Source organism: Echinops telfairi, unplaced genomic scaffold, assembly GCF_000313985.2.
Source record: "Echinops telfairi isolate 266 unplaced genomic scaffold, ASM31398v2 ScPeMD7_7424;HRSCAF=8462, whole genome shotgun sequence".
Taxonomy (NCBI): domain Eukaryota; kingdom Metazoa; phylum Chordata; class Mammalia; order Afrosoricida; family Tenrecidae; genus Echinops; species Echinops telfairi.
This window is the reverse complement of record NW_022111324.1, coordinates 64,506,323-64,530,613: the sequence shown is the minus strand read 5'-3', so window position 1 is coordinate 64,530,613 and position 24,291 is coordinate 64,506,323. Positions and strand designations below refer to the sequence as shown.

At 40.6% G+C, this 24,291-nt stretch overlaps 1 protein-coding gene across 4 annotated transcripts in view; it reads left to right on the top strand.

Moving 5' to 3' along the window:
- ESRRG (estrogen related receptor gamma) overlaps positions 1 to 24,291 on the top strand; it is a 710,000-nt gene that overhangs the window by 163,730 nt on the left and 521,979 nt on the right. For all 4 annotated transcript variants that reach the window (XM_045298142.1, XM_045298145.1, XM_045298141.1 and 1 more), the window contains exon 2: positions 16,017 to 16,109. The gene's annotated coding sequence lies outside the window, so the exon portion shown is untranslated. The remainder of the gene's footprint in view (positions 1 to 16,016; positions 16,110 to 24,291) is intronic.

The following is a 24,291-nucleotide window of genomic DNA, read 5'->3' as shown; positions in this document are numbered from 1 at the left end:
CAGGAGGGGAACAGGATGCAATAAAGTGTTGGAGAAGGTTCATGCTCAGGCCTGGAGTGATACCTGTCACTCTAACTCACTTCCCTGGAAGCGAACTGGAAGGAAATCTGGAGAATGTGGTCTGGATTAGGGCCAACGGAAAGAGAAAACAAATTCAGCAAAGTGCTGGATAATCTTCACTAGAAGAGGAGAAAAGGAAGTGCGTTCACGTAGGCCTCTCTGTTGTACTCTGTATTTACTAACAAGAACTGAAATGAGAGCCGTTTTCAGTGATGTGCTGATAGAGTGACCTCACCAAGACGGAGCTGGTGTGGGCCAGAGGAGATTCTACATGCCCCTCTGGGCCAGGGGCTGCAAGCTCTGATCTGTAGCTTTGGCTGATTCCCCCAGTGTAAATACTCCCGCTGTGGTTGATGTCAAACAAGCAACAGGAAGTCACTCGCTACAGGGGGATCCAGTAAGCCACTCTCAGCCTGCCTTTTATGAATATCAGGCTGCAGCTGGAAAAGCACATCTGAAGCCGCCCATTTGTAGGAAGAAATGAGTGTGCATTTTCCCTTCGGTATTGAACACTAGGAAAGATTCCCTTAGGATGGACTTTTTGTCATCGAAAAAAAAAAAATCATCCATGGGACGTATTCATATCCCTAAGAGATTGGGTGCATACATTTTTTTTAAGTCAGAGAAAAACAGCATCAAGAAGACGGGTCAGAGCTGCCCAACTGCACTGATGCATGGGTTAGCCTCGGCAAATTTAGATCTCTCAGGCCGACTCCCTCTCGTAGCCACCCAGTGTGTGACAGAGACCAAAACAGAACGGCCCTGCTCCCAATGATTGTTATATTCGAGACAATTAGGGCAGCCACCGGGGCAGTACATCTAGTTGAAGGTCTTCCCCTTTTTCGAGTCTCCTCTTCCCATTCTTTTCGGACTGCAGGTGTTTACACATTTCTCTGCTAAGCATGATGCCCTTTAAAGGGGGACGGGCCTCGCCGGTGAGATGTCCGAAGTACATCACTCATAAGTCTCACCGTCCTTGCTTCTAAGGAGTGTTCTGGTGGTACTGCCGCCAAGGCAGATTTGTTTGGTCTTCTGGACACTTGTGACGCTGTCAACATTCTTTGACAAGACCATAATTTTACTGCATTCGGTCTCCTCTGGGTCTGCCTTATTCGGTGTCCAGCTTTCACATGTATATAAGGAGGTTGAAGATAGCATGGCTTGGGTCAGGTACTTAGTCCTCCAAGTTGCATCATCGCTCTAACACTTTAAAGGGTCTTGTGCAGAAGTTATGCCAAATACAATACATTACTTTTTTCTTGACTTCCCTGAGTACTGATGGTGCGTCTAAGTAAAATTAAATCTTCGATAACTTCAATCTTTTCTCTATTTATCATGTTGTTTGTTGGTCCAGTTGTGAGGACGTTTGTTTTCTTTGCATTGATTTATAAACCATGCTGAATGCTACATCTTTCAATGTTCAGCAGCAAGTGAAGGTCCTCTTTACAGGTTATTAATGGGCCTTCCTCCAACCTTGATGACTCTTCGTCATATAATCCAGCTTCTCATATTTTTGGCTGTGTATACAGGTTCAATGAGTATAATGAAAAGATACAACCCTGACACACACCTTTCTTGATTGTCAACCCCTCTGTACACCCATTTTGCCTCTTGTTCTATGCCCTGGTTCTGCATGAGCACAGGTAAATATCCCAGAATTCCCATACTTCTCAATAAAATCCAATGTTTGGTATGATCCATCAAATGCCTTTGTGTAAAATACAAAACCAAACAAAAACCATAAATAAGCATCTTTCTGGTACCCTCTGCTTTCTGCCAAGATCAATCTGGTGTTAGAAATAATATTCCTGGTGCTGCATCCTCTGAATCTGGCTTGAATTTCTGGTAGGTTTCTGTCTATGTCTTGCTGTGACTACTTTTAACATTGTCTGTAGCAAAATTTTCCTTGTATCTGAGATCAATGATCTTGCCTGTTAATTTCTGTATTCTGTTGGATTGCAGTTCTTTGGAATGGACAAACACATGGATCTCTTTGGTTACATGTAAGGCTGCTAACTTTAAGGTCAACAATTCCAAACCACCAGTTGCTCCTTAAGCTGTCTACTCCCGTAAACAATTACAGTGTCAGAAACTCACCGGGGCAGTTCTACCGTCCTCTGAGGTCACTACGCGTCAGCATTGACTCAATGGCAGTGAGTTCAGTTGATTAGCCAGGAAACTGTCTTCCAAATTACTAATAGGAGAGTAGTTAGTGCTTACATCACTCCATCAGTTCCTTTGTTTTTAACATATCAATTGGTATTCCATTAATTCCTCATTTTCCTCTAATGGTCTCAAGGCAGCGTGGACAACACTATCTTCTGTTCTTGCTCATATGCTGCCTCATGACACTTGCATGTCAGCGGGTTCTTTCTGGTGCAGTGATGACTGTGCTCCTAGGATCTTTCACTACTGTAACCCACGGCTTGCCTTTTTTCCTTTTAGCTTGAGATATGCTGAGTCTATTCTTCCCGTTGGGCTTTCGAAATGTGGGTGCTCACACAGTTCATCATAACGTTCTAGTTTGTCTTCTTGAGCTGCTTTTTGAACATTTTTATTCAGCTCCCTACATCATTTTTCCATTTGCTTTAGCTGGTCTGCATTTAAGAGCAGGTTTCAGAACCTCTTCTGATCCTCACTTTCATTGTCTTCTTCTGTTTATTTCAATGGCCTTTTGCTTTCTTCATGTATGATGTTCTTTATGTCATCCCACAACACATCAGGTTTTATGTCATTAGTGTGCAGTGTGTTGAATCTGTTCTTGAAATAGTCCCTAAATTTGGGTAGGATATACTTACTCAAGGTCATGATTTTCTCTCTTGGCCTTGTTCTATTTTTCCTCATCTTCATTCTGAATTTGCATTTGAGTAACTGATGCTCTGCCTCAGAGTTGGCCTCCAGCCTTGTGTCTACTGACGATATTGAACTTCTTCATCATCTCTTCTCAGTTGAATCTTGGGTAGTCTATCTGGTAAAGGCTACATGTATACTTGCCATTTATGTCTTGAAAGGGGTATTTGCAAAGAACTTGTTGGTTTTTGAAAATGCTAACATACAAATCACCCGCTTACTTTTTTATCATTAAGGCAATATTTTCCAACTACTAATCCTTTCTCTTTTTTTTTTCTCCAACTTTCACACTCCAATCACCAGGATTATCAATGCCTTTTGATTGCACATTGGATCAATCTGAGATTGAAGTTGATAAGACTCTTTAACCTCTTCATCACTGTCTTTAGTAGCTGATGCCTCAATTTGAGTACCAAGTGTATTAGCTGACCTTCCTTGAGGTGTATCGATGTTATTCTATCATAGAACTGCCCTTTAAGAATGATGCTAAAATGTTCTTTTGATGATGATTGTAATATCATTCCTCTTGACTTTGTCATTTATATCATAGAAAACCATCTGATTCTTTCATTTGAAATGGCCACTGCTAGTCCACCTTAGCTCACTAATGCTTAGGGCAATGATCGTTGAGTTCTCCATTTCATTTTTGATGACCCTCCAAATTTCCTAGAATCATACTTTGTACATTCCACATCCTGATTATGAATGAACATTTGCAACTTTTTCTTGTCATTTTGACCTTGTCTCATTAGAAAATGAAAGTACCAAAATTTTTTCTAGATCTAGATCATTAAGTTCAAATATATTTTGAGGAGGCAGCCCTTTCCCACTCTTATTTTGAATGCTTTCCAACCTAAGAGACCTATCTAGGGCACTGTATCAAACAATGTTCTGATGCTATTCATAAGGTTTTCAGTGGCAAATTTTTCAGAAGTGAACCATCTCCTTCTTCTTCCTAGCCTGTTTTTAATCTAGAAGCTGTGTTGAAACCTGTTCACTTTGGATGATCCTGACGTTATTTTAAATGTGGGTAGTATAGCTTCCAGGATTATGCAAACACACAAGGCACCAGAATACAGCAAATTGACAAATTGGGATACACACACATATGCAAATACATATGTAATATATAGAACATACTATAAATTGATCATGTATAATATATTATCATTAAGGCAACATTTTCCAACAACAGATACTTGCCCTTACTTCCAGCTTTCATCAATCATCATCAATGCATCTTCAATGCATTTTGACTGATTTGAAATGGAAGAACTTGGTAGAATCCTTCAATCTCTTCATTCACTGTCATTCACTCCACAAGAGAAAGATGAAGCTTTCTACTCTCATAAGACTTGCAGTCTCAACCACCGACAGGGCAGTTCTACTCTGTCCTAGTGGGTCACTATGTGTCAAAACCAAGCCAATAGTGAGTATGACACACACACACACACACACACACACACACACACACACACGGGGGTGTTAAAGAGGTCACAAAAATGAAATCGAAATATAATGGACATTTCCAGCCATTATTTGAAGTCCCCTCATCTGTCATATTCCATGTGATTATTTCTGCAATTGTTTCTAAACGTGAGGAAAGACTCAGAATGGATTGCATAAGAGAAAAGGAGATGCCAAGGATGAGTCTATTATTTCTGTCATGTACAACAGCTTGCATAGTTGTGAAATTCCCTGTAAAAGAAGCTGAGGAGGGATGTGAGCTGGTCTTGTTTTAAGAAAACCATTAAAATTCAAAAAGCTTATCAGATCTTAGTTGGCTAGGCTAGTAAACTTTTTAATGAATAGACCAGTCCTAAAATTTCTACTAATGTTCATCTACTTTTGCTACTCAGCGTTTCAGGTCATGTAACAATGAGCCTGATTGGCTCTTTAATACATGCAGATGTGGCGCCCTGAAATTCCAGTGCAGTGGATCCTGTGAAGGGTCAGGATATGGGATTTGTTACACTTCAATCCAGGTGTTTTTGCTTTGCTGGCTTCCCTCTCAGGAGAGTTAAAAAACGTGCACTTCCTGAGCTGATGGTGTTGTTTGGGTGAATACTATAAAGACAGGCATGGAAGAGGTGCCCATTGCTTTGCTACCATTGTTCCTAATTTTGCATTCATGACATCCCTCATATCCTGGTCTGCATCCTGTTTGTTTGGAACACAATTGTATCAGGTCAGACACTTAGTGATGAACTGAATCTGTGGTTTATTGGCTCTAGTGAGCTGCTAAGGAAGCCTGGTGATGCCGTGGAATAGGCTTTGGGCTGCTAACTTCAAGATCAGTAGTTTGACTACACCAGCTGCACTGAGGGAGAAAGAGGAAGCTGATTTGGAAACCCTGTGGAGCACTTCTACTCCATCCTATAGGGTGTCTTTGAGTGGGAATCAGTTCTAGGGCAGTGGGTTGGGTTGTTTTATTTAGGGAGCTCCTGATTCGTTTTAGGTCCATGACTATTTGGGAAAACTGCAGAAATTGGTAATGACAGACTCATTGAGGGTCTTGAGGTTTCTGAAGCATTAATTCATTGAGTTAATAAATAATGAGCAGCACCAGGGAGCAGCTCTCCCTCTCCTGTATTTTTTAATGCATGTGACAAGTCAGCTTCTCTGAAACTAACTTTGCTCATGCCAACCGACCCAGTGAAATTTTGTGAAACTGGGGGTCTGCCAAAAACCCCAAACAAAACAAAAACCAAACCCAGAACTAGGGCTCGGCACACCAGTTTTGATCAGACCAACCATCAGAATCATAATGTTCTAAGTACAAAGCCCACTAATTGAATTTCACTCACTGGCCTGAAATATAGCAGCCAAGGCAGAGAACACTGCTGGCTGTTTTTTACGAGGCCCAGAATCTAAAGTCACTTTTAAAATGTGAGTGATGCAATTTCTTGGATCTTTCATTTAAAATGCTACTTGGTAAACAGTGTTTCAGATTAGTGTATTTGTAATTTAAATGAAGACAATACATCAAGCTGAATCTGGAAAGAGAGGAGAAGTTTAGGAAATGATGTATTCTTCTTTTAGTATCATCTATTGTAGAAAATAATAAATAAATATGTAAGGAAGAAGGGAGGGGAAAAAAGATAAGGTGCTTGGGCTTTAGGAGCCAAACAGAACCATTTCTAGAAGAGTCAGTCCCGATAACTAAACCTTTGTTTTCTTCCAGCACACTAATAAATTCTGCCTAATTCATTTTTTATTCTCTCTTGGGGTCTGCTTGCAGATTTACCTCAACAAAGGAAGCATCATGTTACATCTTTTAAATAATTGATGGCTCTCGGTCCAAGCCCGCTTGAAGGAAATTCTGAAAATAGGTCCTGATTGAGCAAATGCCTTCTTCCTCCACTCCTTCCCTCACTGTGGCACTGCCCTCTCTCACTTTTGTCAGCAGCACCACTGTGCCTCCACCTCTTCTCTCTTTCCCCTCTTCTGAAATGATAGCATTTCAGTTTAGGTCTTGCCTATTATTTCATATCTTCCATTTATTTCATATCACGCTAACTATTTCATTAAAGATGACCCTCTGCCGTTGAGTAGCTTCTGACGCCTAAGAGCCCGGTGGGACAGTGTGGAACTGCCCGGTTGGGTTTTTGAAGCTGGTGCTCACAGGAGCAGACAGCCTCATCTGCCTCCGGCAAAGTCACTGGCAGACTTGAACTGTTGACCTTGCCATTAGGAGGCCACTGTGTGTTCAGGGCTCTTTTACAAAAGATAAGGCAAATTGTTCATTATAAGCTGGCTGATGTAATGATGAGCACTTAGTAAATCATCAGAAATGTTATGCCTTAGTCACTACCCGAAAGGGGATGTTGGGGCGATAGAGCGCTAGCTTTAGAACTTGTCCTTTCTACTTCCTTATTTTTTTTATTAGTTGGGATTTAATACGTATATCATTCCATATTTCATTCACGTCAAGTAGAATTGTACAATTGCTACCACAAACAGTTTCCAAACATTCGTTTTCTACATGGACGGCTTGACATTGTCTCCCTTTTACCCCACCCCCACCCCCAACCACCCCCAGTGTAACCCCTCCCCACCTCCCCATTATTCTACTTCTGTCCTTATAGGTTCATCAATCCTGGGTTTCATAGACTGAAAAACAGAAAAGCATATACCAAAGTTTCAGGAGGGTGACCTCCACTGATGTAACACCTCGGAGATACGCTCTATTATGAACAAACAAAAGCAGAACAAAGCACTACAAGCCAAAATACAGAAAGTTTGGGAAAGCAGATCAAGTCCATCTTGCATCATAGGGGGAATCTCCTGAAAAAGTTTGAACTGTTCAAGTACTATTGATGCCTTTGGTCTTCTATACTCCTCTCCCCCAAGCACTCTGTTTAGTGACCACTTTCCTCCCATCCCTCAATTTTGGACAGGGGAGTTCTCCGGAGGCTGATTTCCTATATAGTTCCACAAATGAACCTTGAGCTCCCACTGTCATCCATCGCCCTGTGCACAGTGGATTCTTGCAATATAGCCTCTGATACCATCTCCAAATGTAAAATTACCTTGGAAGCTGTTTCTCTGTGGCTTTGTCTAACTGTTCCTCCAGGTTCTAATGCTGTGAGCTGAGCCTTGCCCACCCCCCTAGAAATAGAAGACATTTCTATCAGTTATTGATTGAATTTTGCCCCCCCCCCACCACCACCACCATATGTGCTGTGAATCCTAACCCTCTATCTGTTTTATAATCCCATTTGACAATGAGTATTCTTTGTTATATTAATAAGATAGAATTAGTGTAGGGTGTAACTTTTTTTTGTCATTTAATTAGTTTATTTCTTACCATTGTGAATTGAGTGAAATTTTACAGAAGAAATTGGTTTTGCATTCAGCAATTCTTATCCATTTTTCTTTTTTGTAACATTGATTGCAATCCACATGGTGTGACAGCACTTTTCCAACTTCCTGTGTTTACCATGTTCATTCTTCTTCTTTTATACCCTTACCTACTTTCTGAGCTATATCTGCAGACAAATGTCCTTTTGATCTCATATGGTTGGCTGTTCTAAGTGGTGCATACCTTCCTTTACAATGTGGCTATTCACATTATAGGTCAGTCTATCATTGAGCTGAAAGACGAGCCACTGTGATGAGTTCAGTTGCAGGTTTGAAGGGTGTCTAAGGGCGATAGTTTAGGGTATACTACCAGTTTCTTTCAGACCAGTAAGCCTGGTCTTGTGAGTTTTGTTCCCCATTTTTCTTCACTCTGTCCAGCACTTCTAAAGTCCTGCCCTTTCAGCGCAGTCAGCCATTGCAGCAAGGCACCATCTTCTGGTCTCAGGGTCATGGAAGCTGGAGTCCACATGGTGCATTAGTCCTTTGGACTGATTGTTTCCTTGAATCTTTGTCTTTAACACTCTTCTTTGCTCTGGACAGGGAGACACAAAAAAAATGCCTCTTAGATGGCCTCACACAAACTTTTAACACCCTAGTTGCTGTTTACCAAAATAGGACGTGGAACATGTCTTTGTGGACTATGATTTGTGAACTGACCTTGGTGTTCCCTAGACTATCATCGGAAGCCCTCGTGGAATTATTCGTGAGTATAGTGCTATTTACCATATCACTCTTGTTCAATTTGAGTGTGTACCTAGGTATCCACTAGTCGTTTATTCGTATTGCTGTGGTTGCAAGATTGTATATTTGATGCCATCTACCTGTATTGCTTTTAACTCTTGAGTTTTTCCCAGTGGTTTTTTTCTGCCTTGATCATTATTGTACATTGTCTCTCTCTTGCCCAAGTTAATGTGTGGGTTCCCTCTCCTTAATGATTTACTCTCTCTTCCCCTCCCATACCGGGTTACCTCCAGAGAAAGTTGGTTTCTTTCCCCTGTATGTAAACCTTTTCTTGACTCTTTAGAGTAGTGGTCTTGTACAATCTCTCTCCTGTTGTAGTTGACTTGTTTCATACAACACAATGTCGTCCGGGCTCCTCCCTGCTTGTTGAGGTGCTTCAGATTTGTTGTTATTCTTTTTGTTGGTTTTGTTCTTCGATGTTGAGTAGTATGCCATTGTGTAATCATCTGTTTATCCCTTCATCCATTGATTGGCACTTGAGTTGTTGCCATCTTGTTTGCTATTATAAATAATGCTGCAATGAACTTGAGTGTGCATACATCTGTTGGTGTCACAGTTCCCATTCTCTAGTAGTGGGATTGTTGGATCATATATAGCCCTCTTTCCATTTTGTTTTCTCTTTTTGAGGAAGCACCATACCATTTTCCACAGTGGTCGCACCATTTTGCAGTTAAGGTATGTCTTAAAGCCAATCTCTTTTAAGATAGTAAAGAGATTTAACAAGCAAAAGAAACAGAGCTGGGGGAAGAGACTAACCAAGCCACATGACGTTCTGCTGGCAAGAGACAAGGGCCTTTCTCAAGAGCCAACAGAAAATAAATCCTTCCCCTAGAGTCCGCACCCTGAGTTAGGACTTCCAACCATTTAAACTTAAAGAAAATAAAGTTGTTTGTTAAAGCAACCCACTTGAATGTTCTGTGAGAGCAGAACTAGATAGTTAAGGTACCATCTTACCTCACTTCTGGTGTCTGAAACTTGGAAAGGTCATTACTGCTTTCTAGCTATTATAATTGGTTAAATATTATACTGGTCTAGGGGAATGTGGCTTCTAGTCATGGCTTATACACATGCTCTGGCTTCCAGAACCTCTGTTGACTTGCTTTCAAAATGAGAGTTTAGGACTGGATCATGGCCAAGATCTCTGTCAATTGTAACCTTCTTGCATCCTCCAGGGAAGGGAATGATAAAACCAAGGGGAAATTGCACTCTGCTTGAGTTGGGGCACTGTGGCAGTTTCTTAGTGATACTGTAACAAAAATACCACAGGGGGTGGGGGGTCTTAATAACAGAGATATATTTGTTCTGCAACTTGGGCCTCTAGATCTCTGAACTTAGAAAACTTGTTCTAGGGAAATGCTGCCTCTGCCTGCTGCAGAGAAATGCTTATCTCAGCTTGTTTAACAATCTTCATTGCATTCCTGGGGGATCTCCATGTGGCAGCTATTGTTCCCCCATTGATGTTCGTTTTCTCTATGCTTTTCTGCTTTGTGATTGGCTCAAAACCTATCCTTCATTGATATGGCCTCATTAACATAATAAGGGAATCCTTGTTCCCAAATGGTTTTCCATCCACAGGTATAAGGTTAGGATTTACAATGGATATTTGGGGGAGAATAGCTCATTCTATAATAGATGCACTTATGTGAGCCTGAGAAGGAACCTTGGTGATGTAATACCTAGCCCTGGAGCTGGTAACTCTAAGGTCAGCAGTTTGAAACTGCCTGGGAGCCTCAGAAGAACACCCCTCCCCACCCTGCACCCCCAGGTTAGTTCTACCCGACCTATAGGGATTCATGGCAGTGAGATTTTTGTTTTGCATTTGAATGAATGGGAGCTATGGACCTTTCTTATTGTTAACCTTCCTTCTTATTCTTGGCATGCTTCCTTTAAGTCTGTCACTTATTCCATCTCCTCCGATTCCTGCTTCCATTTTTATCCCTCTGCCTTCCATGTTTGGAGTGTTCAAGTAGAAAGGAAGTGACCAGCGAAGTGTAAGATGGAGAAACTTGGCAGGATTATTAAAGAAATCATTTATTTTTCAGAGTATTTGTCCTCCTTGTTGACAAGCTTTCTCCTTCAGAAGCTGCAGCAGAAGGTAGCCGATATTTTTGAATTTGGGAAGACTACTGATAAAGTAACATTACTGGAGGACCTAGATCTGAAATTCTGAGCTTGAACTCAGTTTATCTGAGTTATTTCCATCACCGGAGGAACTGAATCTAATTTGGTGGATGGTTGTTCTCAAAGCTATCACAATCTCTGGTTCATACTTTCAAGGGGCAATTTAAAATATTATGTTGATCATATTTTTACATTTTCACTCTTATGAGAGCTAACTTCCTGTGAAATTAGGGCCATTTTTGCCCAGCTCTTCCCAGTAATCAATAACTCACTGCATCTCCTGAGCCTGCCCAGAATGATCGTGTCTGATGGAATTTATTGAAATTCTGATAGAAAAAAAAGAAAAGAACTTCACATAGGCAAGGCTGTGTTTACACACACACACACACACACACACACTATAGTGCAAGAGAATCAATAAATCTGAGGAGTAGCTTTGGTTCTTCATTTATGATCTGATCCTAAATTAAGAATCAGAAGGATCAAAAATAATATTTTCTTTTCCCCTTTTAAAATGTTACCAGTTATGAGTCAATTACAAGTAACTTTTCTCCTAGTAAGACATAGTCCAAAGAACTTCAGATCCTTAAGGACAGCTCTGTTGTCAACGATGGGGTTGCTACGATGTTTCAAATGTTGAGGGTAACTGGCTCTTTATTGGAATGCCCACTCTGACTACTAGTTGGGGACATGAAGAACATACCTTTCCGCTCTGCTGCTAAGATGCCCCAATGTCCCCTGCAATTTGGCAGTGTGTAATCCATACAGCTGTACCCAGTACCCCCAAATCACTTTGTTGTCAGCTCATGTGCTCCTTATCAACAATTAATTAGGTATAGGCAGCCTGGTCTCATCAAAGGCTACACATTTGTGCGCTACCCCCAAAATCAACAGCTCAAGACCACCAGCGCTTTGAGAGAGAACGATAAGGCTTTCTTTCTGGGGAGATTTATAGTCTTGTAAACCTACAGGAGCAATGCCACTTTGTTCTATAGGGTTGCTCTGACTTGGAATCAACTTGATGGCAATGAGTGTAGTTTGGACTCTGTGAAACAGTGTTTCCCTATCTCTACTTTATTTTAGTTATTTGTTTATTTATTTTACTCTGGTTAAACTTCCTCCAAGACAAACCTATCTGTATTTTAACATGAGCTGTTTGGAATTCAGAATTTTTACACATAGGAAAAAATGAGAGGAATTTTTGTGCAATTTCTAGGTTACCATTATAAAAACCTTCTGAAATCATAGTGTAACTGAACTTTTTTTGTTTGTTTGCTTTTACTTTTTATAGTATTTTGAGTAAAATATGACAGAACAAGTTAGTTTTCCATTCAACAATGTACGCACAACATTTGTTTTGTGACATTGTGCAGTGCCCACAACGGAGCAGTCGCCAGTCGTGCTCTTCCGAGCTCTTCCCTGGCTTTCCCATTTCCAGGTGCCCTTCCTTCCTGCCTCTTCTTGCCTTCAGAGCTTTGTTTGTTGGCTAACTGCTCCCTCTTGGTCTCACGTGGCAGCTTGTAATGAAGTGTATGCTTCTCCATGATGTTGTTATCCACTGAATGTTATTCCCTAAGGGTGGATTCATTTCCATTGTTGAAGGGTGCACAAGAACCATGATCTTAGGGCAGGGTGGTGAGGTGTCCATCAGTCTCTAACACACCATTAAGTCTGGTTTTTCATATGATTTAAAATTTTGTTCTACATTTTTCTTTCTCATTCTGTCTGGGATCTTCAGTTGTAATCCCAGTGAGAGAGGTTGGTAGTGGTCGTCGGGCACCATCTAGTTCTTCTGACCTCCGTGCACTGCAGACTGTGGTTTGTGTGAGCCATTACTTCTTTGGACTAATTATTTGCATATGTCTCTTATTTTCTTCACTCTGCTTTACTCCAGATGAGGAGAGACTAATTGTTGCATCATAGAAGGCTGCTCACAAGCTTTAAAGACTCCAGTTGCCACTCCCCAAACTAGGCAGTAGTACACCTTTTCTCAATGGACTATGTCATGCCACTTGACCTAGCTGTCCCCAGAGACTATGAACTCCAGAAATTATTCTTCTAGATGTCTGGCTGTGGATAAAACATTTTCAGAACCTTGCCCCCTATGTGTTCCACAACATTCTTGAATATATTTGCAGCAATATTAAATATATATTTTAGAAATCTCCTCTGTCAGACCTATATATACTCTTAGATATACACCTACTTGCCTTCTCACTTCTGTTCAGCTTGTATATCTACCTACTTGTCTACTTGAAATATTGTTTGTTATTGCTGTTATAGGGTTGTGTATACAGCACTATTTATGTCTGTTGTCTTTTACTCTGTGTACCTCCCAGAGACTTTAAGTGAGCTTCTGAACATTCACAACATTCTTATTTCTATTTTTTAGTAATTTCTACAGTATTGAATAAAAATAACACCTTCTACCCATCTTAGTTGTCACCATCCACCCCTCCCCCCTACCCCCATGGAAACAAAAGTTTAATAATTGTTTCTTTATCAATGATTTTTCCATCACACTTTTGAGGTGTTGATATATTTTTTACTGGGAATTAATACGTATATCATTCCACAGTTCAATCTCATCAAGCAGTATTACACAGTTGCTACCACAATCAGTTTCCAAACATTCTTCTCCTTCTGGACTCCTTGATGTCCATTATCACCACTTAATACAGAAATGTTCTACAGAAATATATACTGAATTTTATAGTAAGAAGAGAACTTACAACATGATTCTACATACCCTCCCAATGTCCATTTCCTTCTACCTGTGAACCCTGAATGGAGCAGAGCATGAGGTGGGTATAGAAAAGCATCCCGAAACTGGAATGGTGGGAGAGAGTAGTTGCAAAGGTTGGAAAGCCAGTCTCTACGTCATCCTCCCCACCCCCCACCAAAGACTTCCCAAATAGCAAGATCTCAATTCTCCATTGAGCAACTAGCTCGTGCACCTTGCAGCTCAGATCCTTCAAATGCTTCTACAAGGAATTGTAGAAGCACAAGACCTTTCTCTTTTCTCCCCATGAAACATTTCCTGAAAGTTTTTTGAATGAATGAAAGGGAATTTAATGACACAGGTAATCATTGTTCTTTCCCAATTATTCCCCTCTCTGAGTAGAGGAAGCCACTGCCTGCTGCTGTCTTGCGCAGCCACCTCTATGTTTAGGTGATCCTAAGTTGAATGATTCTGTTCAGAGATAAATTGTACATGTGGGATCAAAAGGAGACCTGGCTCCAAAAACAATCATTGAAATATTAACATTGTGTCAAATATTTATCAATTTCAGAGGTATAATTTGAAAATATAGGTACTTAAAAGTTAACCTATTGGACAACAAAAGTTAACATGAGAACCACAGCCATATTCCTAGTCGTTGGCAATATTATGTGGATAAAAGTAATGATAACATGATAACAGGGCCATCAAACAAGTGATGAAATCAGTACCTGAAGGACTTTTGTTTTATTCAGATTTTTTGTAAATTGACACAATGTTAATGATAATCATCAATTTCAACAACTGATTTTTGGAACCTGGTCTCCTTTTGATCCCACATATTCCACATGTTATCTCTGAACAGAATCATTCAACTTGGGATCACCTTACTTGTAGTGGCTTAAACATAAATGTGTCTGCCCAAGACAGCAGCTGTGGGGCTGTGGGTACTTGGGGAAGAACAGTGACTCCCTTTCCACTAAGTTCCCTTTCATTCATTTAGTAGTCTAAATTAGACTGCTGATGCTCTCCTGTCAGTTGGATTGACTCTTTCTCCATGTTTCTTTATACTTAAGTCAGTTTGTAAGAAAGTCTCCTAAGCACACAGTCCTAGCAAATAAATAGGGTTGGATTCACATATTTGAGTCATCTTGTCTTCTTTCTCACTCATGCGTACACTGGAAATACCCTTCTTTTCTTATTTGCTAAGGACACTCATTTCTTGATTCCTTTTCAGTTTCTTTTAAGTAAACTCCACTCCACGGAGACCCCATTGGCTAGACCTTGTTAGATGCCGATCTCTCCGGGAAGCCTTTTTGGACTGTGAGTTTAGCTGATCCATAGCTCTCACTACACAAGAACTTATTTTTAAATTATTACCCAAACCATTGCCTTTGTTTTCAATTACCCAAATAGTTTCTTGTCAGCATTAAAGCAGACCGATCAAAGAATGATTCCAATTGTGTTTTGTAGAGTTGGCTTGTTAAGTGGATGTTGGCATTGAAACCTCAATCTTGTTTAATTGTCAAGCATTTCACTTTTAACTTCCCTCTTTAAAGAAAGAGGGGAGTAGGAAGCTGTTGATTTGAAGGGTGTCTGTAGTGAATTCGACTTAGAGGCCCCTCTGAGAATCTTCTAATCACAATACAGGAATCTCTTTGAAGTGTGCACTCCCTAAAGTCTACAGTTACCACATTCATGCCTCAAGGGGTGTGATGGAAAATGGCCTGGTGCCACCTGACTAATTAGTTTTTCCCACATCTTATCCTTAATAAACAGCACCAGAGTGTGCGCCAAACAACTTGTCAGGGGCTTTTCTATGTCGGCGTGGTCACAACCCTCCTCTCCCTGTGCCTTCCCTGAGCTTTAAGACCAGCACAGAACTCTCCCATAGCTGAAGGGGTCTCTTTGTTGCTCTTACTGGTGCCTTGATATGAGGGAAAAGAGGAGACTCACTTTAATTGTGTGGCATTGGCATTTTGGTAGGCCCCAAACTGGCTGAATAATAGCAATTTCGTGAGGCTCAAAGTAATAGCTTCCTTTGAAAGGCATCCTCCCTGAAACAGCTTTTCCAAGAGCATGTGTTGCTAAAGCCCACTGCGGAGTTGTTTAAAAGAGAAGCTTCAAGTTTTCCCAATCAGAAAACCTGTACCGTCTACCTGTTCCCTTTGATATTTTCCGAGGACCATAGGAATAAGAAACAAAGCCCTCTTATTTGGAGAAATGCATACATTTTTGAGGATAATGTAATATAAGTAGAGTCCATTGGTCCTTCTGATAGAAATTGTTTTCTCTCCCCCCCCCTAGGTTATAAATGGGTGTGATAATGGAAGATGCTTTGAAACTCTAACCAGAGCATTTGCTATAAATAAGAGAGGAGCGGAAGATTAATAAATCTGATCAAGCTGAGGAGGAAGAAAACTTAAAATAAGAAATGAAGACTGTACCTTATTTTGAGTGTTAATACAGCACTGAGTATATATATAGGAAAATCAAAGACTTGCTAAAGGCCAGGCATACTGTCATAGCTATTAATGTGTGCTTAACTCTATTGCCTGAGAGAGCTTATTAAGTGCAGCAGCCAAGAAAATTGACCTCGCTTTTCTTTTTCCTTTCCTTCCTTTTTTGGGCTGGATCCTTACGTCACATAAATGACTAGAGCTGACAGTTTACTGGTCCATCGATGAAACGACACAGAAATATGAAGATGTAAGGAAACAAACCCGACACTAATATTGTCGCAGTTTGAAAGGTAAGCCGTCTCCTAGACGATTTTACTGTTCCTTTACCGTCTGCGTCCCCCGGTGCCACGTGGCAACATATTGCCGGGTTACGTGGCCTCTTGACATCTGTGACTGTCGTTGTGGCCCTGGCATAAGTAGTTCATTCACAACGTCATTGAAAACGTTCCCTTTATTTCTATGTTCTGGCTTTAAAATTCAAAAGGAAAAGAATACCCTTTATGCTTCCTCACGCTTTCTCGTGTAGGCATGCCGGCCAATTGGACTTCAGTGCGTGTTGCTTGCATGGGGATCGTGTGGTTTCTTTTTTGGGCTCCTCCCTTGTTTCTATTGATTCCCTCTATTGACCTGTAAGCCGTGGTTGCTGAAGTCAGACAAATTAGTTCTTCATTTTCACCTTTTAAACAATGGGAGTTAGGTAGTATTTTTCTTCATGTCTTTTTCCATTTAAAATGGGAAGCCCTCTCTCGTTCTACTTTCCATAAAGTTACCATTGACGTAGATAGTACTTTCGAAGGAGTTTTAGATGCTGAAGCTCCAATCCCCTTTTAAAGCAACATTACGGAATACCTACTTTGTCAGGTCACCAGGAAGCACCACTCCCTTGGTGTCCTAGACCATCACTTGTGTCCACAGACCCATGGCAATGGTGGTCATGGGTGGATCACCGCACGAGGGCTTCTTAAAGTGAGGAAGGTCTGAGTGTCCGTCGCACACTCAGAAGCATTCATAACTCCAAAGAGAAGAGCCCGTGACCTCAATGGTTGGTTCCTCTATTGCCCGAGTAAAGGCTTAAGAAATCCACACACACTCATGGCTAATGAATCTGCTCAATCTGGTTTGTTATTGAAGCCTCTAGAGCAGTGGTTCTCAACCTTCCTCATGCCACGACCCTTTCATACAGTTCTTCATGTTGTGATGACCTCCCAAGCATAACATTATTTTCATTGCTACTTCATCACTGTCATTTTGCTACTGTTATAAATCGGGTGACCCCTGTGAAAAGGTTGTTCGACCCCCAGGTTGAGAGACGCTGCTCTAGAGGAAGTCCGCCTTCTTGAACAGCAGTCAGCAGACTCCTGCTTCCATGTTGAAAATGGCTCTTAAGACGTTGGTTGGCTGCTTTCACGATACCCACACTGCTTAATTTGCAAAGGGAGGATAATTGAGGCATTGGGATGGTATGTTTCCATGCTGGAAATGGATTGAAGCGAAGTTGATAGTCTCACTGCTTCTTTAACTCCCACTAACATAAAACGGAATTGTGGCCAAAATCGTTCAGTTACTTGATGCCAGGATTTCCTCCGCTGTGGGATGTAACATCAGTTTGGGTACTTGAACATGTTTTTATTCTAAACTACAGGTGTTTCTAGCTCTAAGTAAACTTAGAGGGGTTAGGTGGGCACTGAAGGGTTACCAGTGATGAAAATACTACATTGAATAAGGGTAGAGTTGCATAACTGAGTTATTTCAATTGCTGTCAATAAGTTGTACACTTGTTTTAAAAAGTTGAATTGACAAAAATTGTGTGATAGATATTTTATAACAATGACAAAAAAGAGTAGTTGCTGTAGATGCTTTTATACAGCTAAACACTTCTTTTTGTTCCTTCATTTGGAAGCTTAGGATCCAGGTTTCATAGTATATCCCAGTTAATAAGCTTCATGAAGTGTTAGGGTCTCTGTTCTACCAACTAGTTCAAAGTGTATACACGGCCATCCAAAGCACAGCAATTGTTCAATTCAACTGGAAAAACAGAAGGAGAAGAAGAGTCAAGAATAAGGAGGAAGATAAAGGATGTCTAGTATATTGTGTAGCTTATTGCCTCCACGGACATGAGACCAGAAGAACTGGATGGTACCTGGCTATCATTACTGAACATTTGATCAACCTTCCATAGAAGAATTCTAATGGAAAAGTGAGAAATGCATAATACAATTCAAATGTTCACGAACTCCTGACCTTATAGAGCCAAGAAGTTTGGGTGAACTACTGCCCTGAGATATCGTTTACACCTAAAACAAAACAAAACCAAAAAACATATCTCCTAAAGTCTTCTTAAAACCAAACAGGAGTTTCGCTTAACTAAAAAAAAAGTCTGTTTTGAGTATCATGCTCTTGTAAGAACTATCTATATAAAATCAAATTGACAACAGCTACTTGAAAGACTAGATAGGATCCTTAGAGGGCAGTGAGTTTATGTCCGTGGAGGAATAGCAATTCGGAAAAGTAGGGTGAACAAGAATACACAACTTGAAGAATATGTGACAATGTTCCCAAATGGCATATGTAGAAATTGTTGAACTGTTATATGTTTTGCTGTGTGTATTCTCAAGCACAACATAATAAATAACATTGTCTTTGTTTAAAAGAAAGAGAGGAAACTTGGACACACTTCCAAGTTCAGGCAGACTTTGCCTTTGCAAAAGGGGGCAATTATTTGCACGCTAAAAATAGCTTGGCCCTATAAAATAATGTACCACGAGATTCCTTTAAATAACAAACTCTCTTAGAGCATAAAATATGATTTGATTTTTTAAAAATCAATAGATGTCTACTCCCTCGACTTTTCAAGAACCCATCTGCTGTGTAATGTGAGGCAGGTGAAAGGGATGGAAGCCAGCGACTGGGCATGAGGGTCTTGAGTGAGCTGAAAAGGAATTTATTTTAATTTAGAAATGAACTTGATTTTCTCGAGGTTCCCAGGGAAAGCACCTTCACCTTTCTCGCCTCTCAAGTACAGGAGGAGGAAAAGGGGCTGGGGGAGCAGGGCCGCCTGAGTTGGGAAGAGATAAATCTCTTTCTTTGGTGGGTCACAATCTGCATTATGCATGTGCGTAAAAGTGAGGTTTGCTTTGATCCTGACTATTAAAAGTTTATTTTTAAACCCAGACTGGGCTGCGATCCAGAGATGCTCTTTCCCCTGCTGCACATGCAGGGTTTCAGGTCCCCAGGCCTGCAGAAGGCAGCTGAGCAGCAGGAAGTAGTTGAGAAGTGTGGAATCTTGATGGGTGCTGCAGGTCCCTCCCCCTCTTTCTTCACCTCCATTTTTGAAATTCAAATTGAATGCAATTTTCAGCTCATTTGAGCCAGAATATACTGTTGCTGAGCTTCAGTGGCTCTTAAATTCAAACTCACAGGAGAAAACAGATATCATCTGTCCCAGAGGGTGGGAAAGAGAATACGCCCGCAGTTTATTCATGGGAGGCAGAGCTCCAGTAACTAATTCAGACCTTTCTGACTAATCGACTAATCATTCACCAGCAAACTTATCAACTAATCAATGAAATCTTGAGGACACTCATCTTCTGATGTCTGGGAGCATCTTCTCCCTCCCTTTGGAAAAGTAATTGTTCAAATCTACTTTGCATTGTTGGTGTTTTAAGACCTTTTTCTGCAAACCGAGATGGGCGATCATGGCAATCTCTTCCTGACTATTTTTATTGTTTCTATCTTTAATGTCTCCGTCAAGGCTATTTATTTATGATGAGAATTAGCTGAAAGCTTACTGCTGGCTAAGTGGGGCCAACACTGAGTTATTTCATGGCTCCGCAGACTGCCTGGGAAATAGCCTTATTTGTTGTGGCACCAAGGAGTACCTATTTAAAGACTCCCTCGCACAGTTCTTGGGTTTACATCTACAGGTTTGATGGTTCAGGATGGCTTGAGGTTTCCTGTGGATATGCGCACATATATTTGAATGTGAGCATTAATAAGTGATAATGAAACCAAAAGAACTGAGTCCCGGTGGTCTCTGTGAATTCACAGCAGCCCTCTCTTGGCAGGGTACTGCACCATACCCAGCTCACTGCCATGGAGTCAGTGCTAACCCACAGTGACCCTATAGCACAGGGTCACACTGTCTCTGGGAGATTCCAAGATTGCAACTCTTTAAGGGAGAAAACCCTGTCTTTCTCCCATTGAGCAATTGGTGGATTTGAACCTCAGACTTTTCTGTTAGCAGCCTAGTGCTAAATCCTTCCCAGGGTTTCTCAGAAAATAATTGTAATGGTAAGTCAACTGGGAAATGTTTCCTCTTTTTCTTTACTACTGCCCTTGCCTCTCTTATCTCCAGATACACAACCCTATGTTGACTACATTCATTTATCTTGAGCCTTTGATAATCAATTTAGATCAGCATCCCAACATCCTCAGGTCTTAAGCTGTTATTCACTTGAAAGCCTATAGTTTGCCACCTCCTTTCTAACAATAACCATTTGTTTATTTTCTACATCTTGCCCTCCCTTGATTTCAGAAATGATGTGATGTGGCAAAGTGGAGGTGAAATGCTTTACCATTGGTGCTTTTCTCTGACTATTTTGGTGTAAGCCAACATTTCCTTGGGCACATGATGGCCCTTGGCTTTCTCTTGATCCTGCCCCTTACTTCCCGCCCCTGCCCCCAGTTTCAATGAAAGATGTTATTTTCACAGTAGGAAGAAAACACTTTGACCTCTAAGTACTATCATTCCTAATAAAATTAGTTTATAATCATTATACTTGCAGTTGAGATGTAGTCTGCACTACATGTATGATCAGGGCATCCATACTTATACTCACATATATGTATCTACATTTACACATTGCCAGAATTGTACAGTAGCAGCTTCCAAATGATTATTTTCACATGAATAAAGACATAACCACTTTGTCCTCTTAATGGTAATGTGCTCATGCACTACATCCTTGGTAAAAGCCATTTATTTCATTTACTGTATAAGAAATAATACACTGACATGTTATTAACTTGTTTTTTTTTCCCTCAGTAAAACTACCAGGAGTAAATTGTTGTCCTTTCATCATATGCTACGCATAGCCAAAAAAAGACTACCTTCCTCAAGAATCCACATTTTTAGTTAAGCACTAAATTCATAGAATTTAGTGGGTCTGTTAAAATACCTGATTTCTCAAATGTACAAATAATCATTAAGTGCTTCCTATGGAAAGATCAGGTGCTCTGATGATGCAGTGGTTAAAGCACTGGGCTGTTACCTGAAAGGGGAGCAATTTGAACCGGCCATTTTTCAGGAGGGCGATGTGGCCTGCGCTCTGGATGGAGTACCGCCCAGCAGCCCTTCTGGGGAAGTTCTCTGTGCTCTACAGTCGCTATGCGCTGGAATCAACTTGGTAGCAGTGAGTTTGGTATCTGCTGTTTCAGTGCCAGAAATGGCATCAAGTTTATAATATAAAATGGTTTACTGCTAACCCAAGTGGAGTAGAGATGGGAGGTAAAATATTAGTACCAACTAAGAGGAAGAAGGTGAAGTTTAAAAAAAACAAACAAAACCCCCCCAGATTTTCGAATGAGTCTCGAAGTTTCACTGCCGCCCCCACACCCTGTCTCAGTTGAGAATCATTTGTATAAAGCAAAGTTACTTTTAAATCTAGAGAAGGAAAGATAAAATGATTTGTGATTATAGTATAATTAAATTAAAAATATATATATATATTGTGTGCTTTAAAATACTAACACACTTGTAGTTACTTTTAAATCTAGAGAAGGAAAGATAAAATGGTTTGTGATTATAGTATAATTAAATTATATATATATATATATAGTGTGTGTGTGTGCTTTAAAATACTAACACACTTGTAGTTACTTTTAAATCTAGAGAAGGAAAGATAAAATGATTTGTGATTATAGTATAATTAAATTAAATATATATATATATATTGTGTGCTTTAAAATACTAACACACCTGTATTAGGTCGGGTTTTGGGGAGAAACAAAGCCAGTGACGCTCATCGTTGTTCACAAGAAAGAATTTTATATCAAGAAATAATTGTTTATCAAGAAGCCAACCCAGCTCCAATCCAGAAGTCTGGTGCCAGTCCACCCGCCCTTCTTCAGATTCATTTAGCCACAGGCAGGTGACGCAGAGTGGAGAACTGGGAAGGAGAAACATCCCAGGCCTCCCATTATGCAAAGTCACATTGGTCCAAAGTTAGTGGAAGCATATCAGGGCATCACCAGCTCAAGTTTGGATGGCCCATATGGGGCACCTCCTGAGGCAGACAGTTCCAGCAGGCAGGAAGGCAGAAAGGCAAGGAGAGAGATCATGTGTCTCCATTCATCTTGCTCTTATATGAAAGACTTCTGACATCAAAGAGATGTCACCAGGTTGCAACTTGATTTAACAGGTTTGATCCACCCATAGCCAAGAGGGTTGAGTTGACATAATATCATCCAACTACCACAAGAGTCCAACATGGGAAGGGCCACGGGGTGCTCTCATCCGATATGGTGACACTGTAGGGTAAGGACTACAGGGAAGGAAGGGAGGTAAAGCTGGGATCTGAGAGAACGAATGCAGATGAGAAGTAGGTGTGAAGAACGCTTCAAGGAGGGCTTCCATGATATGCCGAACCCTGCTCATACCAAGATAACTAATTGTGAGGTTTCCTGGAATTCAGTGAGCCAGTTGTTAAATATGCCCTTTATTAAAATGAAATATGTGTTAGCCTGGGTACTTTAGAGAAATCCACAGAAGCTCATGTATAGGAGAGAGTTTTATATGAAGGGTAAGTGCACATCAAGAAAATATCCCAACCCAGTGATGCCCAAGCCCACAAGTCCAACATTAACCCATAAGTCCAACACCAATCCACAAAGTCCTCCTCCATCTCACAAAACACACACAGTAATGGCAACTGCAGGAGGAAAGCCGAATCATTGAACGTGTAAGCATCTTAGTGCTGGCAGGGGTCTCCACAATGCTGCTTTAGCACCCAGGGCTGCACCGGGGTAGGTCCATGTGGCTTCTCCTCAGGGATGTCTTGCAGGAAGTGAGCCTTGCCAGCTGAAGCAAGGACCTAGCTAAAGCAGCTGCACCCTGGTGTGACCATCAGAAAGCAAGAGACCAGAGAATTCGAAAGGCAAGGTTCACCAAGCCATTTATCTCTCCACCCTTCTATTAACCCCACATGTGTTTATTGGCCAGGTTGGCAAAATAAACATTAACTATCTCAAAATAAATACAATAAATTTGTAAATATGATAAAATTTAAATACAAGATATTTTAAATTAGCATTTTTTGCCCATTGCTAGTTGAGAAATGATATCTTAGTTATTTCAATGTCAGGGAGACAAGGAATGAATTCTCAAAACTCATTGCTTTTTAATTATTTCAATGGCATTGTGCTGTGATATATGCTATTCTTAAGGTAGGCTTCTTGGATGTGAATGGTGTAAATATAAAATGGTCTGCTTTTACTACACAACTCTACCGCATGCTGGGTTTTGTTGGTAACTTGAAATAGGCTATGGTGGGAGCATTGATACCATAGAAACTAGCAAATGTTAAAAACTGGGGCTTTTCATCATTTGGGAGCGAGCTGTTAAACATTTACCAGCTAGCCTCTTGATGGTAGAGGTGGGAGGTTCAATAAGTAGAAAGCAGTAAGTGGAAAAGGTCCAAAGACAAGGTTACATAAGGAGAATGGACCAGCAAGACATTCAACTAGGCAAGGGGTTTACAGATAACTTAGGAAAAAATTGGGTTTCATTGACTATTTTTAATACCCTTTTGCAATCATTGTAACATATGCTCATTATGGAATATTTGGAAAATATACTAATAGCCAGCAATTCTGTAGTGGTTTCTATGTGCCCAGCATTTTAAAGCACTATATCCTTTTATGTATGTAGCTATTTTATGCTGGAAACAGCCCTATGAGGAAGTTGCAAGTATCCTCAATTTAAAGATGGAAAGAAAGATTGAGGAACAAGTAAGTTAAGAAATTTGACCAAGGTGGGGGGTAGGGGTGGGATCTATGATTAATTTAAATGAAAGGAATATCACTCTGGATTTCATTCGGCTATATTGATTGAGAGACAAGGTAACAAAGAAATATAAATAATAATCATCAAAAAATAATTGAAATCAGTAATAATGCCATTGCTGTTTGGGGGGGTGGAGTGGGGGTCTGAGCTGATATTAATATTAGTTAGGAGAGGAAAGGGGACCCTTTGGATCCAGATAATTGGATTCGAGGTGATGGGAAGTCGCAAGTAACAAGGCCCCCATAGCAAATCATTCCCAGGGAAGGAGTGCCAAACCCAAGCTAGAAGTAACTTCCATGCTGTCATCGTCTCAAAGATTGATCATCACAGGGATAGAACACAGAAAGAAGAAAAACCCTACACGTTAGGGAGAAAATTATGAAAACTAGACTTTAGGCAGAACGGGGGGG